Source organism: Mustela erminea, unplaced genomic scaffold, assembly GCF_009829155.1.
Source record: "Mustela erminea isolate mMusErm1 unplaced genomic scaffold, mMusErm1.Pri scaffold_47_arrow_ctg1, whole genome shotgun sequence".
NCBI lineage: Eukaryota > Metazoa > Chordata > Mammalia > Carnivora > Mustelidae > Mustela > Mustela erminea.
Window position 1 is genome coordinate 12,310 of NW_022476407.1, and position 13,832 is coordinate 26,141.

The following is a 13,832-nucleotide window of genomic DNA, read 5'->3' on the forward strand; positions in this document are numbered from 1 at the left end:
GAGGAGAGAGAGTTTGACTTCTTCGTTGCCAATTTGGATAACTTTAATTTCTCTTTGTGTCTGATTGCTGTTGCTAGGAATTCACATGCTATGTTGAACTAGAGTGGTTTAGTGGGCATCCTTGTCATGTTCCTGATTTCAAAGCAAAGGCTGTCAGCTTTTACCTTTTGAGGGTGGTATACACTGTGGGTTTTTCATAGAAACATTTTATGAAGTTGACGAATATTCCCTCTATCCCTATACTTTGCAGCGTTTTAGTCAGGAGCGGATGCTGGATTTTGTCCAAATCTTTTCTTCACCAATTAAGAGGACCATGTGGTTCTTCTCTCTTCACTTCTTAATTGGTTCTATGACATTGATTGATTTGCAAATGTCGAACCAACCTTGCAATCCAGGGATAGATCCTACTCAGTGATGGTGGATAGACTTTTTAATGTACTGTAGGTTCCTATGAGCTAGAATCTTGTTGAGAATCTTAGCATCCATATTCGTCAGTGATACTGGTTTGAAATTCTCCTGTTTGGTGAGGTCTTTGCCTGGTTTGTGGATCAGGGTAATGCTGGATTCATAGAAAGTGTCTGGAAGTTTTCCTTCTGCTTCATATTTTGGAAAGAGCTTCAGGAGAAGAGGTGTTAGTTCTTACATAAAGTTTGGTAGAATTCGCTAAGGCATCCTTCAGGTCATAGGGTCTTGATTTGGGAGGTTTTTGATCACTGCTTTAATCTCGTTACTGGATAATGGTCCATTTAGGTTGTACATTCCTTCCTGGTTCAATTTTGGTATTTACAGTTTTCTAGGAATGCATCCATTTCACCTAGGTTGCTTAGCTATTGGCATATACTTGTGTTCTTTTTCCAAATTCTTTTCAGTGTAACCGTATTCATTGTTTTAGCACCACACCCAGTGCTCCATCAATCCATGCCCTCTCTATTACACACCACGTGTTTCCCCAACATCCCAACCCCTCTCTTTCAATGTCTCAGATAATTTTTTTACTGTTGCATATATTTTTTAAATTAAATTTTTTGATTTTCTGAATAACAGTATTCATTATTTTTTTTTCACCACACCCTGTGCTCCATGCAATCTGTGCCCTCTATAATACCCACCACCTGGTACCCCAACCTCCCACCCCCATGCCACTTCAAACCCCTCAGTGTAATTGCAGGATTATAGGGAAGTTCTATTTTTAATTTCTTGAGGAACATCCACACTGTTCTCTAAACAGGCTGCACCAACTTACTTTCCCACCCACAGTGTAAGAGGATTCCCCTTTCTCCACATCCTCTCCCACACATATTGTTTCCCGTCTTGCTAATTTACGCCATTCTAACTGTAAGGTTAGAATGCAAGAAAGCATTCTTGCATTCTAACTGTAAGGTGTAAGGTGACAATTAATATGGTTTTCATTTGAATCTCCCTGATGCCTAGTGATGTACATTTCTTCAGCTGTCTGATAGCCATTTGTATTTCTTCATGAAGAAGTGCCTGTTCATATCTTCTACCCATTTTTTGATATGATTATATGTTTTGTGTGTGTTGAGTTTGAGGAGTTCTTCATAAATCCTGGATATGAACTTTTTGTCTGTCCCGTCATTTGAAAATATCTTATTGCATTCTGTGGGTTGCCTCTTTGCTTTCTTGACGTTTCCTATGCACTGCAGAAGCTTTTGATTTTGATGAAGTTCCAGAAGTTTATTTTGGCTTCTGTTTCCTTTGGTTTGGAGGCATATCTTGAAAGAAGTCACTGTGGCTGAATTTGAGGATAATACTGCCTATGTTCTCCTTAGGAATCTGATGGATTCCTATCTCACGTTGAGGTCTTTTACCCATTATGAGTTTATCTTTGTGTGTGGTGTAAGAGGATGGTCGAGTTTCATTCTTCTACATAGAGCTGCCCAGTTATCCTGCACCATTTATTGAAGACTGTCTTTTTTCCACTGTATATTTTTTCCTGCTTTCTTGAAGATTATTTGGCCATGGAGTTGATGGTCCATATCTGAGCTGTCTACTGTGTTCCACTGGTCTATGGGTCTGTTTTTATGCCAGTCCCATGCTGTCTTGGTGATCATTGCTTCATAGTAACCCTTGAAATAAGGCAACGTGTTGCTCCTAGTTTTGTTTCTCTTTTTAGCAATTCTTAGCAATACGGGGTCACTTCTGATTTCACACAAATTTGAGGCGTGTGATTGTTCCAGCTCTTTGAAAGATTCCAGTGCAATTTTGATTGCAATGGCATTAAATGGACCAATTGCTCTAAGCAGTATAGACATTTTAACAATGTTTATTCTTCTGATCCATGAGAATGAATGGCTTTCCGTCTTTTTGGATTTCTTGCATTTCTTTCATGAGTGTTCTCTAGTATCTCGAGTACAAATCCTTTACCTCTTTGGTTTGGTTTATTCCCAGGTTTCTTATGGTTTGGGTGCTGTATCAATGGAATTGATTCTCTAAATTCCCTTTCTGTATTTTCATTAATAATGTAGGAGATAGCCACTGATTTCGGTTCTGTGATTTTATATCCTGCCACATTATTGAATTGCGGTATGAGTTCTGAGAGTTTGGGGGCAGAGTCTTTTCGGTTTTCCATATCAAGAATGTCCTGTGAGGAGAAAGAGTTTGACTTCTTGGTTGCCAACCTGGATACCTTTTATCCTCTTTGTTGTCTGATTGCTGTTGCTAGGACTTCACATCCTATGTTGATCAAGAGTGGTGAGAGTGGGCATCCTTGTCATGTTCCTGATTTCAAAGCTTAGGCTGTCAGCTTTTACCCTTTGAGGATGATATTCACTGTGGGTTTTTCATAGAAACATTTTATGAAGTTGACAAATATTCCTTCTATCCCTATACTTTGCAGCATTTTAGTCAGTAGCGGATGCTGGATATTGGAAATGCTTTTTCTTCACCAATTGAGAGGACCATGTGTTTCTCTAATCTTCACATCTTAAATTGTTCTATGACATTGATTGATTTGAGGATGTTGAACCAATCTTGCAACCCAGGGATGGATCCTACTCGGTCATGGTAGATAAACGTTTTAATGTACTGTAAGATCCTAGGAGCTAGAATCTTGTTGAGAATCTTAGCATCCATATTCATCAGTGATATTGGTTTGAAATTCATCTTTTTGGTGAGGTTTTTGCCTGGTTCATGGATCAGGGTAATGCTGGCTTTATAAAAAGTGTCTGGAAGTATTCCTTCTGCTTCAAATTTTGGAAAGAGCTTCAGGAGAAGAGGTGTTAGTTTTTTTCCTAACGTTTGGTGGAATTCACTCGGGCATCCTTCAGGTCCCGGGGTCTTGTCTTTTGGTAGGTTTTTGATTACTGCTTTAATCCCTTAACTGGATAATGGTCTATTCAGGTTGTACATTTCTTCCTGGTTCAATTTTGGAATTTTACAGTTTTCTAGGAATGCATCCATTTCACCTAGGTTGCTTCGCTTATTGGCATATACTTGTTTTTTTTTTTTCCACATTCTTTTTAGGGTAACCGTATTCATTGTTTTAGCACCACACCCAGTGCTCCATGCAATCCGTGCCCTCTCTATTACCTACCACGTCTTTCCCCAACCTCCCACCCCAGCTCATTCAATGCCCTCTTAGGTTCTTTTTCAGAGTCCATAGTCTCTCATGGTTCCCCTCCCCTTCCAATTTCTCTCCATTCCCTTTTCCTCTCCATCTCCCCTTGTCCACCATGCTATTTGTTATACTCCACACAGAAGTGAAACCATATGATAATTAACTCTCTCTGCTTGATTTATTTCACTCAGCAGAATCTCTTCCAGTCCCGTCCAGGTTGCTACCAATGGTTGGGTATCCATCCTTTCTGAATGGAGGCATAATACTCCATAGTGTATATGGACCACATCTTCCTTATCCATTCTTCCGTTGAAGTTTGGCAAGCGTGGCCATTGCTGCTATAAATTTGGGTTACAGATGGCCCTTCTTTTCACGCCATCTGTATCTTTTAGGTGAATACCTAGGAGTGTAATTGCAGGGTTATAGGGAATTTCTATTTTTAATTTCTTGAGGAATATCCACACTCTTCTCTAAAGAGTCTGCACCACCTTGAATTCTCACCAACAGTGTAAGAGGATTCCCCTTTCTCCACATCCTTTCTAACACATGTTGTTTCCCGTCTTCCTAATTTAGGCCATTCTAACTGGTGTAAAGTGACATCTTAATATGGTCTTCATTTGAATCTCCATGATGCCTAGTGATGATGAACATTGTTTTCAGGTGTCTGATAGCTATTTATATGTCTTCATTGGAGAAGTGTCTGTTCATATCTCCTGCCTATTTTTTGATATAATTATCTGTTTTATGTGTGTTGAGGTTGAGGATTTCTTCATAGATCCTGGATATGAACCTTTTTTCTATACGGTCATTTTTAAATATCTTATCGCATTCCGTGTGTTGCCTCTTTGCTTTCTTACTGTTTCATATGCAGTGCAGAAGCTTTTGGTTTGGATGAAGTCCCAGAAGTTTATTTTGGCTTTTATTTCCTTTGGTTTGGAGTCATATCTTGAAAGAAGTCGCTCTGGCTGATATCAAAGAGATTACTGCCTATGTTCTCCTCTAAGATTCTGATGGATTACTGTGTCACGTTGAGGTCTTTTATCCATTATGAGTTTAACTTTGTGTATGGTGTAAGAAGATGTCGAGTTTCATTCTTCTATATAGAGCTGCCCAGTTTTCACTGTACCAGTTATTGAAGAGACTGTCTTTTTTCCACTGTATATTTTTTTCCTGCTTTCTTGAAGATTATTTGGTCATAGATTTGATGGTCCATATCTGAGCTGTCTACTGTGTTCCACTGGTCTATTGGTCTGTTTTTATGCCAGTCCCATGCTGTCTTGGTGATCACGGCTTCATAGCAACCCTTGAAATCAGGCAACATGTAGCTCCCAGTTTTGTTTCTCTTTTCAGCAATTCTTAGCAATACGGGGTCGCATCTGATTCCACACAAATTTGAGGCATGTGTTTGTTCAAACTCTTTTAAAGATGCTCATGGAATTTTGATTGGAATGCATTAAATGTATCGATTTCTCTAGGCAGTATAGACATTTTAACAATGTTTATTCTTCTGATCCATGAGAATGCAATGATTTTCCGTCTTTTCAGTTTTCTTCCATTTCTTTCATGAGTGTTCTTTAGTTCCTCAAGTACAAATCCTTTACCTCTTTGGTTTGGTTTATTCCAAGGTTTCTTATGATTTGGGTGCTGTAGTAAATGAAATTGATTCTCTAAATTCCCTTTCTGTATTTTCATTGATAATGTAGGAGATAGTCACTGATTTCGGTACTATGATTTTATATCCTGCCACATTATTGAATTGCGGTATGAGTTCTGAGAGTTTGGGGGTGGAGTCTTTTGGGTTTTCCATATCAAGTACGTCATCTGTGAGGACAAAGAGTTCGACTTCTTGATTGCCAACTTGGATATATATTTTTTTCTCTTTGTTGTCTGATTGCTGTTGCTAGGACATCACAAGCTATGTTGAACAAGATTCGTGAGAGTGGGCATCCTTGTCTTGTTCCTGATTTGAAAGCGATGGCTGTAAGCTTTTACCCTTTGAGGATGGTATTCACTGTGGGTTTTTCATAGAAACATTTTATGAAGTTGACGAATATTCCCTCTATCCCTATACTTTGCAGCTTTTTAGTCAGGGACAGATGCTGGATATTGTCCAATGTTTTTTCTTCATCAATTGAGAGGACCATGTGGTTCTCTAATTTTCACTTCTTAATTTGTTCTATGACATTGATTGATTTGCGAATGTCGAACCAACCTTGCAACCCAGGGATAGATCCTACTCGGTCATGGTGGATAAACGTTTTAATGTACTGTAGGTTCCTAGGAGCTAGAATCTCGTTGAGAATCTTAGCATCCATATTCATCAGTGATATTGGTCTGAAATTCTCCTTTTTGGTGAGGTCTTTGCCTGGTTTGTGGATCAGGGTAATGCTGGCATCAAAAAAAGTGTCTCCGGGGCGCCTGGGTGGCTCAGTAGGTTAAGCCACTGCCTTCGGCTCAGGTCATGATCCCAGGGTCCTTGGATCGAGTCCCGCATCGGGTGCTCTGCTCAGCGGGGAGCCTGCTTCCTCCTCTCTCTCTCTGCCTGCTTCTCTGCCTACTTGTGATCTCTCTCTGTCAAATAAATAAATAAATTCTTTAAAAAAAAAAGAAACTTACTGATATTTAAAAAAAAAAAGTGTCTCCTTCAAATTTTGGAAAGAGCCTCAGGAAAAGAGGTGTTAGTTCTTTTCTTAAAGTTTGGTAGAATTCGCAAGGGCATCCTTCAGGTCCCGGGGTCTTTCTTTTGGGAGGTTTTTGATCACTGCTTTAATCTCGTTACTGGATAACAGTCTATTCAGGTTGTACATTTCTTCCTGGATCACTTTTGGGATTTTACAGTTTTCTAAGAATGCATCCATTCCACCTAGGTTGCTTAGCTTATTGGCATATACTTGTTTTTTGTTTTTTGTTTTTTTCCCATTTCTTTTCAGTGTAACCGTATTCATTGTTTTAGCATCACACCCAGTGATTCATGCAATCTGTGCCCTCTCTATTACCCACCACATGTTTCCATAACCTCCCACCCCCTATCAATGCCTCAGATAATTTTTTTACTGTTGCATAGATTGTCAAAATTAATTAATTTATTTATTTTCTGCATAACAGTATTCATTATTTTTTTCACCACACCCTGTGCTCCATGTAATCCATGCCCGCTATAATACCCACCACCTGGTACCCCAACCTCCCACCCCCATGCCACTTCAAACGCCTCAGATTGTTTTTCAAGCAAAGACCCTACCAAAAAGGAGAATTTCAGACCAATATCACTGATGAATATAGATGCTAAGATTCTCAAGAAGATCCTAAGAAACAGGATCCTATAGCACATTAAAAAGATTATCCACCATGACCAGGTGGGATTCATCCCTGGCCTACAAGGATGGTTAAACGTTCACAAATCAAACAATGTGATAGACAAATTAATTTGAGAAGAGAAGAACCACATGATCCTCTCAATTGATGAAGAAAAAGCATTTGACAAATTCCAGCATCTGTTCTTGATTAAAATGCTTCAAAGTATAGGGATAGAGGGAACATTCCTGGACTTCATCAAATCTATCTATGAAAGACCCACAGCAAATATCATCCTCAATGGGATAAAGCTTTCAGCATTCCCGTTGAGATCAGGAACAAGACAAGGATGCCCACTTTCACCCCTCTTGTTCAACATAGTATTAGAAGTCCTAGCAACAGGAATCAGACAACAAAGAGAAATAAAAGGTGCCCTCAGATTCTTTTTCAGAGTCCATAGTCTCTCATGCTTCCCCTCCTCTTCCAATTTCCCTCCACTCCCTTCTCCTCTCCATCTCCCCTTGTCCTCCATGCTATTTGTTATACTCCACACAGAAGTGAAACCATATGATAATTGCCTCTCTCTGCTTGATTTATTTCACTCAGCAGAATCTCTTCCAGTCCCGTCCAGGTTGCTACCAAAGTTGGGTATTCATCCTTCCTGAATGGAGGCATAATTCTCCATAGTGTATATGGACCACATCTTCCTTATCCATTCTTCTGTTGAATGGCATCTTCGTTCTTTCCACAGTTTGGCAAGTGTGGCCATTGCTGCTATACATTTGGGCTACAGACGGCCCTTCTTTTCAGCATCTATATCTTTGGGGTAAAAACGTAGGAGTGTAATTGCAGGGTTATATTGAAGTTTTATTTTTAATTTCTTGAGGAATCTCCACACTGTTATCCAAAGAGGCTGCACCAACTGGCATTCCCACCCACAGTGTAAGAGGATTCCCCTTTCTCCACATCCTCTCCAACACATGTTGTTTCCCGTCTTGCTAATTTAGGCCATCCTAACTGGTGTAAAGTGACATCTCAATGTGGTTTTCATTTGAATCTCCCTGATACCTAGTGATGATGGACATTTTTTCAGGTGTCTGGTAGCCATTTGTATGTCTTCATTGAAGAAGTGTCTTTTCATGTCTTCTGCCCATTTTTTGATATGATTATCTGTTTTGTTTGTGTTGAGTTTGAGGAGTTCTTCATAAATCCTGGATATCAACCTTTTGTCTGTCCTGTCATTTGCCAATATCTTATCTTATTCCATGGGTTTCCACTTTTCTTTCTTTATTGTTTCCTATGCAGTGCAGAATCTTTTGATTTTGGTGAGTTCCTGAAGTTTATTTTGGCTTTTTTTTCCTTTGGTTTGGAGGCATGTCTTGAAAGAAGTCACTGTGGCTGATATTGAAGAGATACTGCCTATGTTCTCCTCTAGGATTCTGATGGATTCCTGTCTCACGTTGAAGTCTTTTATCCATTATGAGTTTATCTTTGTGTATGGTGTAAGTGGATGGTCGATTTTCATTCTTCTAAATAGAGCTGCCCAGTTTCCCCTGCAACATTTATTGAAGAGACTGTCTTTTTTCCACTGTATATTTTTTCTTGCTTTCTTGAAGATTATTTGGCCATGGAGTTGATGGTCCATATCTGAGCTGTCTACTGTGTTCCACTGGTCTATGGGTCTGTTTTTATGCCAGTCCCATGCTGTCATGGTGATCAGGGAGGCTCTCCTGGGACTTGGTACTTAAGCCCCTGTCCCTAGCTGCCCTGATTCCCACAATTTCCCCCTGCGATCCTTTGCTCTTTTGGAGTGCTTTCAACCAGTCTCCAAGTTAATGCTGGTCCCCAGAAGCAGGGCACTCTCGCTCGTATTGGGGTAATACTTTCCAACCAATCACCTTTGGTGGCTCCCTCCCCCTTTTGTTTATCTTCCGATATCAGTCGCCATTCCCACTCTGCTTTACTTGCCCACTGGTGTCTTATGCCCCAGTAGAGATCCAACATGTATAATTCTGATCTCAGGTTGATTTCATGGGTTATCGGAGTTCTTTGGTAGGTAATCTGCTCACTTTGGTGTAAGGGCTGAAAAGGTGCCTCCTTTTACTTCCCTGCCATCTTGTCCCTCTGAATACCCAACTTTTATATTAACATAGATGGGACAGGAGGAGATTAAGCTGAGTGAAATAAGTCAAGCAGAGAAAGTCAATTATCATATGGTTTCATTTACTTGTGTAACATAAGTAATATCACGGAGGACATTCGGAGAAGGAAAGGAAATGTGAATTGGGATAAATCGGACGGGGAGATGAACCATGAGAGACTGTGGACTCTGAGAAATAAACTTAGGGTTTTGGAGGGGAGGGGAGTGGGGGGATGGGTGAGCCTGGTAGTGGGGATTAAGGAGGGCATGTATTACATGGAGCACTAGGTATGGTGCATAAACAATGAATCTTGGAACATTCAAAAATAAAATTAAAAAAATTAAATGTGACTTTACTACAGATCCTAAGGGTCAGAGAGGGAATCACAATGGAGATTCTCAACCATTCTTACATCAGAGCTCACAATGACACTCTATCTCTGAAGAGCAGTATAAATGAGGTAGGCAGGATTTAAGCCTTTATGTCAGAGTTCTTCCTGCTTCAGTCATACCTGGCAGCCTTGGCCTGTGCCCCCCTCCCCAGCTGCCCTTTCTGGTGGCCCTGAGTTAGTGGGGACCACATGGTCATATGGAGATGGGAAGCTTCACACCCCTATTGATGATGGCGCTATTGTATTGTTCTCACCAGTCCAACAACATGATTTCTGAGTGAAATAAATAGCAGCTTCTTGACCTTCTTAAGATTTGAAAATCATCTTGAGTCATCTATTATAAATATGGTTTCAACATGTCTTCTTTTTATGAAAAAAGAAGGAAAGAAAGAAAGAAAGAAAGAAAGAAACCCAAATAGTAATCATGGCTTCCTGAGCACCTGCTCTTGAGAGCCATAACAGTGGCTCTTTGTGGAATTGTCCCTCATAAACTTCTTAACTGTGATGTAGGTATTTTAGTAGGCACATTTTCTAGGTGGTTAGATAGGGGCTTAAAGATGACTCCAGTAAGAGTGAATTTTAGTGTCCGAAACCTAAATGGCATCCCCAAACTGATTCAAAATCCCTTGTTATTCCACACATGGTACTATTTCCCTCCTATCCATGTGGTCTTCTCAATCTGAAAACATCTCAAGTCTCAGGGTTTTCTTGCATGGCCAACTGGAACAGATTCATCTGGCTTTTAACCTCTGCCCATCATGATCATTAAGATAATTATCTCAGTGGAGGACCTCCAGTAAGATACTCAAAGATCTTTAAGAATACAGACATTATAATACTTTTCTGATATTAAAGTTACTGAAATTACCTTTTTAAAATTAATTCACACTCTGGTATGTTCAGAATGTTCTATAAGACAGATCTGAGATAGTATTTAAAAACACTCAGCTCAGCCTCTTCTACAAAGCGAGACAATGCTTGTAAACATTGCTGAACTATTCCTTTACCTACGGTTACTTACTTCCCAACCACCGTAGTGTTTATATGGTATGACTACGACTTACATTAGTCAAAATCTGCAAGGAAAGAACTTAGACATTGTACCCAACTTTAGGGACACTTCATGTTAATACTAGTGTTGTGACAATGAGCTACCCTGTTTTGTTCTATAGTACAAGGGAATGGTGCCAGACAGCTTAAAATTCTGACTTTAAATTATCTGTGTGCTTCAGAGATTTGGGCGGGAGAAGGGGAGGACCCCAGCATCTGTGAACATTTCTGTTATCTGTGTTGACCATGGAACAGGTAAACTTCTGTAGACATCATTTTGATTTCTTGGTACTATTGTTAAAGGTGCTTTTGTCTCAAGTTCTTCCCTTCAGAAGTACTTAGAATGATAATGGGAATTTTTATCTTTGACCATCCATGGGGCCAGATCCTGGGCTCCCAGGGAAGCTTATCCCTTAACATTTTACCAAGCTCAAAATGATGAGGCAAAACCTCAGAGCATAGGCCCTATTTCTGCCCTAAGCACATATTTCACATCTGCTTTGAGAAGAAAAATATCACCAAAGACTGCCATTGCAAAAATAAAGATAAGAAAAACAGAAGAACCTCTCCTGCTCCCATAAGATTAAAGTCATACTGATTTGCACAAACTGAAAATATATGAAAAAGTTCTGGAATGTTCTTCCTCATGATGATGTGTACAAACAAAACAGAATATAGAAATTTTCCCCAAATGTCCCTTCCCTGGAGTCCTCCTTTTCTTTAAGATTTTATTTATTTATTTAAGAGAGAGAGAGTGCACACAAGCCAAGGGAGAGGGAGAATCAGGTTACCACTGAGCAGGGAGCCTGATGTGGAGCTCAATGCAGGGCTTGATTCCAGGACCCTGGGATTATGACCTGAGCTGAAGGCAGACACCTAAAGGCTGAGCCACCCAGGTGCCATGGGCTCTCCCTTTTTTGTGAAGATTGTGTCTCCCAGGCAGCTGTCTTGACTTGGGTTTGAATAAAACTCTCTTCCTTTCTCTCTAAAATGTTTAAAAGGGTTTGTCATTTAGTGTCAATAATAGCAATATGTTTTCTTTTTAAGTGAAGAGTATTCCTGGTTTACAACTCCAACAGCACAGAAGGGCGGTTGTTCTCATTCATCCTGGAGCTTCCCTGCAGAAGCAAGCACATGTATATATATTGCAGCACAAATGGCTCATCCTAGAGGATGCTTTGAAGGTCTAAGAAGTACTGCCCACTCTAGGGGTGAGAGTTCTTCCCACTTGGAGCATTACTATTTGGGTCTTAAAATTGTCTTGGAAATGTGGGAAACCATTGCATTTCCTGAAGCCCAAGCCTCAGAAGGTCTATGAACAGCTGACCTGTTCAGGAGCCAGGCACAGCTCCTCAGGAAGTGTTGGTGCAGGAATGGAAAGGGCAAGGTTCTGAGGGTGGTCTGCAGCTAGAGGGATGAGGGGAAGGGGCCCTGTGTGAGGGGGCCCTGCCCCAAACTCCTCCCATGCCTGTGTGTCCCAGTCAGCTCTACAGGTGGGAAGGGACTCTAGGACCACCTGCAGATACAGGAAGGCACCAGTATAAGTTCCAGTGGCTGGATGCAGGCAGTCACAGCAACCAATGGGCTTGGGGCACCACCCTCCCTTACCAATCATCCTGTGGGGGTGAAGCTACCTTTCTGTGGGTAGGCCCCCAGCTGCCCCAGGATGCAGCGGTGAGGTAGGAGAAGGCGAGATTGACCTGTGGGGGTTCCCTCGTGGGTGAGTAGACACTGTGGACCAGGGTAGGGACCTGGGGGGTAGGTTGAGCCCCATGTGGGAGGTCTGGATATGGGAAGGGGGCGTGGAATGAGCTAATCCTGGGAACTCAAATGAGTTCTCCTTTTTCCCTTGAAAGTCTCTTCTGCCCTATATCCGTTAATTGGCCGTATCCCCAAGATCCCTGAACTCTAGGGCGCCCACTGACTCCAGGTTTTGTGGGATGAGTTGTGGACATTTCAGGTTTCCTAGTGTTCCCCAGGAAAAGTGCATGTAAGGATGGCACACAGTCCCCACGTCAGTGAGTTGCACCCCGGTCTCTGACACAGTGCAGGTAATGGACCTTGAGCAGCACCTGCAGTTCAGCAGGGTCCCCCTGTTCAGGCACAAGTGTGGCAGCACCGAGCCTCAGAGCCAACCCCCAACTTCAGCATTGTTCCCTGTGTCCCTTGGAGATGATGGTAATGGCCTGTCAGGATCATGCAGGTGGGTCCTCCAAGTTCCTTTCTCTGGCCCCAGGCACAGGTGTGGTGGTAACAGCCCCAGAGGCATCCACCCATTTTATCATTGTGCCCTGTGTCCCTCATGGTTGGTGGCGATAGGCTGTCAGAATTGTGCAGGAGAGTCCTCCAAGTCTCTGTTCTCCCAGGCACAGGTGTGGTGACAACAAAACTCAGAGTAGTCCCCCAACTTCAACACTGTGCCTCGTGCCCTGGGGTTGGTGGTCATAGGCTGCAGGATCCTGCAGGAGAGTCCTCCAGTTGGGGGCCTGGAAACTGGAGTAAACCAGACTCCACTCAAGTTGCACAAGGAACAGGTGAGTTGAGGTGTTCATTTGGAAGAGTAATCTCACTTTTCCAAAAAAGACAAAGTCATCAGTCTACTTTTGATGAAGATAATTACTACTTAAGAAAAAAGTGTGTGGGGGGCACCTGGGTGGCTCAGTGGGTTAAGCCTCTGCCTTCCGCTGAGGTTGTGATCCCATGATCCTGGGATCGAGCCCCACATTGGGCTCTCTGCTTAGCAGGGAGCCTGCTTCCTCTTTTCTCTTTGTCTGTCACCCTGCCTGCTTGTAATCTCTCTGTCAAATAAATAAATAAAATCTTAAAAAAAAGAAACAAGTGTGTGTTTCCCCTTCTCCCAGGAACTGAAACATATGTGCAGGCCATAGATTGCAGATGCCTACTTGGGCCCACCTGACAGCATTTCTCTGCTCTGGCTCCAGAAAACCTGAAGTTTTAAACACCAGCATCTGGGTCAGTGATGCAGCTTGTCACAGGACATGTATGTTCAGAGAAAGCAGCAGATACAGTCAGCGCAATGTCAGATCCATGTCAGGAGTAGAGGTAAAACTTCTCATTAACTCAAAATCTCCTGGACTTTTCTCTTTCCTCTAGTTGAGCCACGAAGTAAAACTTAAGTCATTACCAGCATTCTGGATTTGGTTCAAGAGTTACTCAGTTTCCCTGCAGGTAGAACATTTCAGGGAATACCCTTTTTTCTGTTGATTTATTGCTTACAAAATATCATCTGAACATCTGTTTCTGAGGAAATCACTTATTGGAAAGGGGTGATAAGATTTACCGTGTGTGTGTGTGTGTGTGTGTGTTTAAAGATTTTATTTATTTATTTGACAGACAGAGATCACAAGCAGGCAGAGAG

The 13,832-nt window shown here is 41.6% G+C and overlaps 1 long non-coding RNA gene across 1 annotated transcript; it reads left to right on the forward strand.

Moving 5' to 3' along the window:
- The first annotated feature begins 9,831 nt into the window (after positions 1-9,831).
- Positions 9,832-11,747, forward strand: LOC116584016. Its single transcript, XR_004283011.1, has 3 exons — positions 9,832-10,199; positions 10,636-10,708; positions 11,501-11,747. It is a non-coding gene; the product is annotated as an uncharacterized LOC116584016 (long non-coding RNA).
- Positions 11,748-13,832: the final 2,085 nt, after the last annotated feature.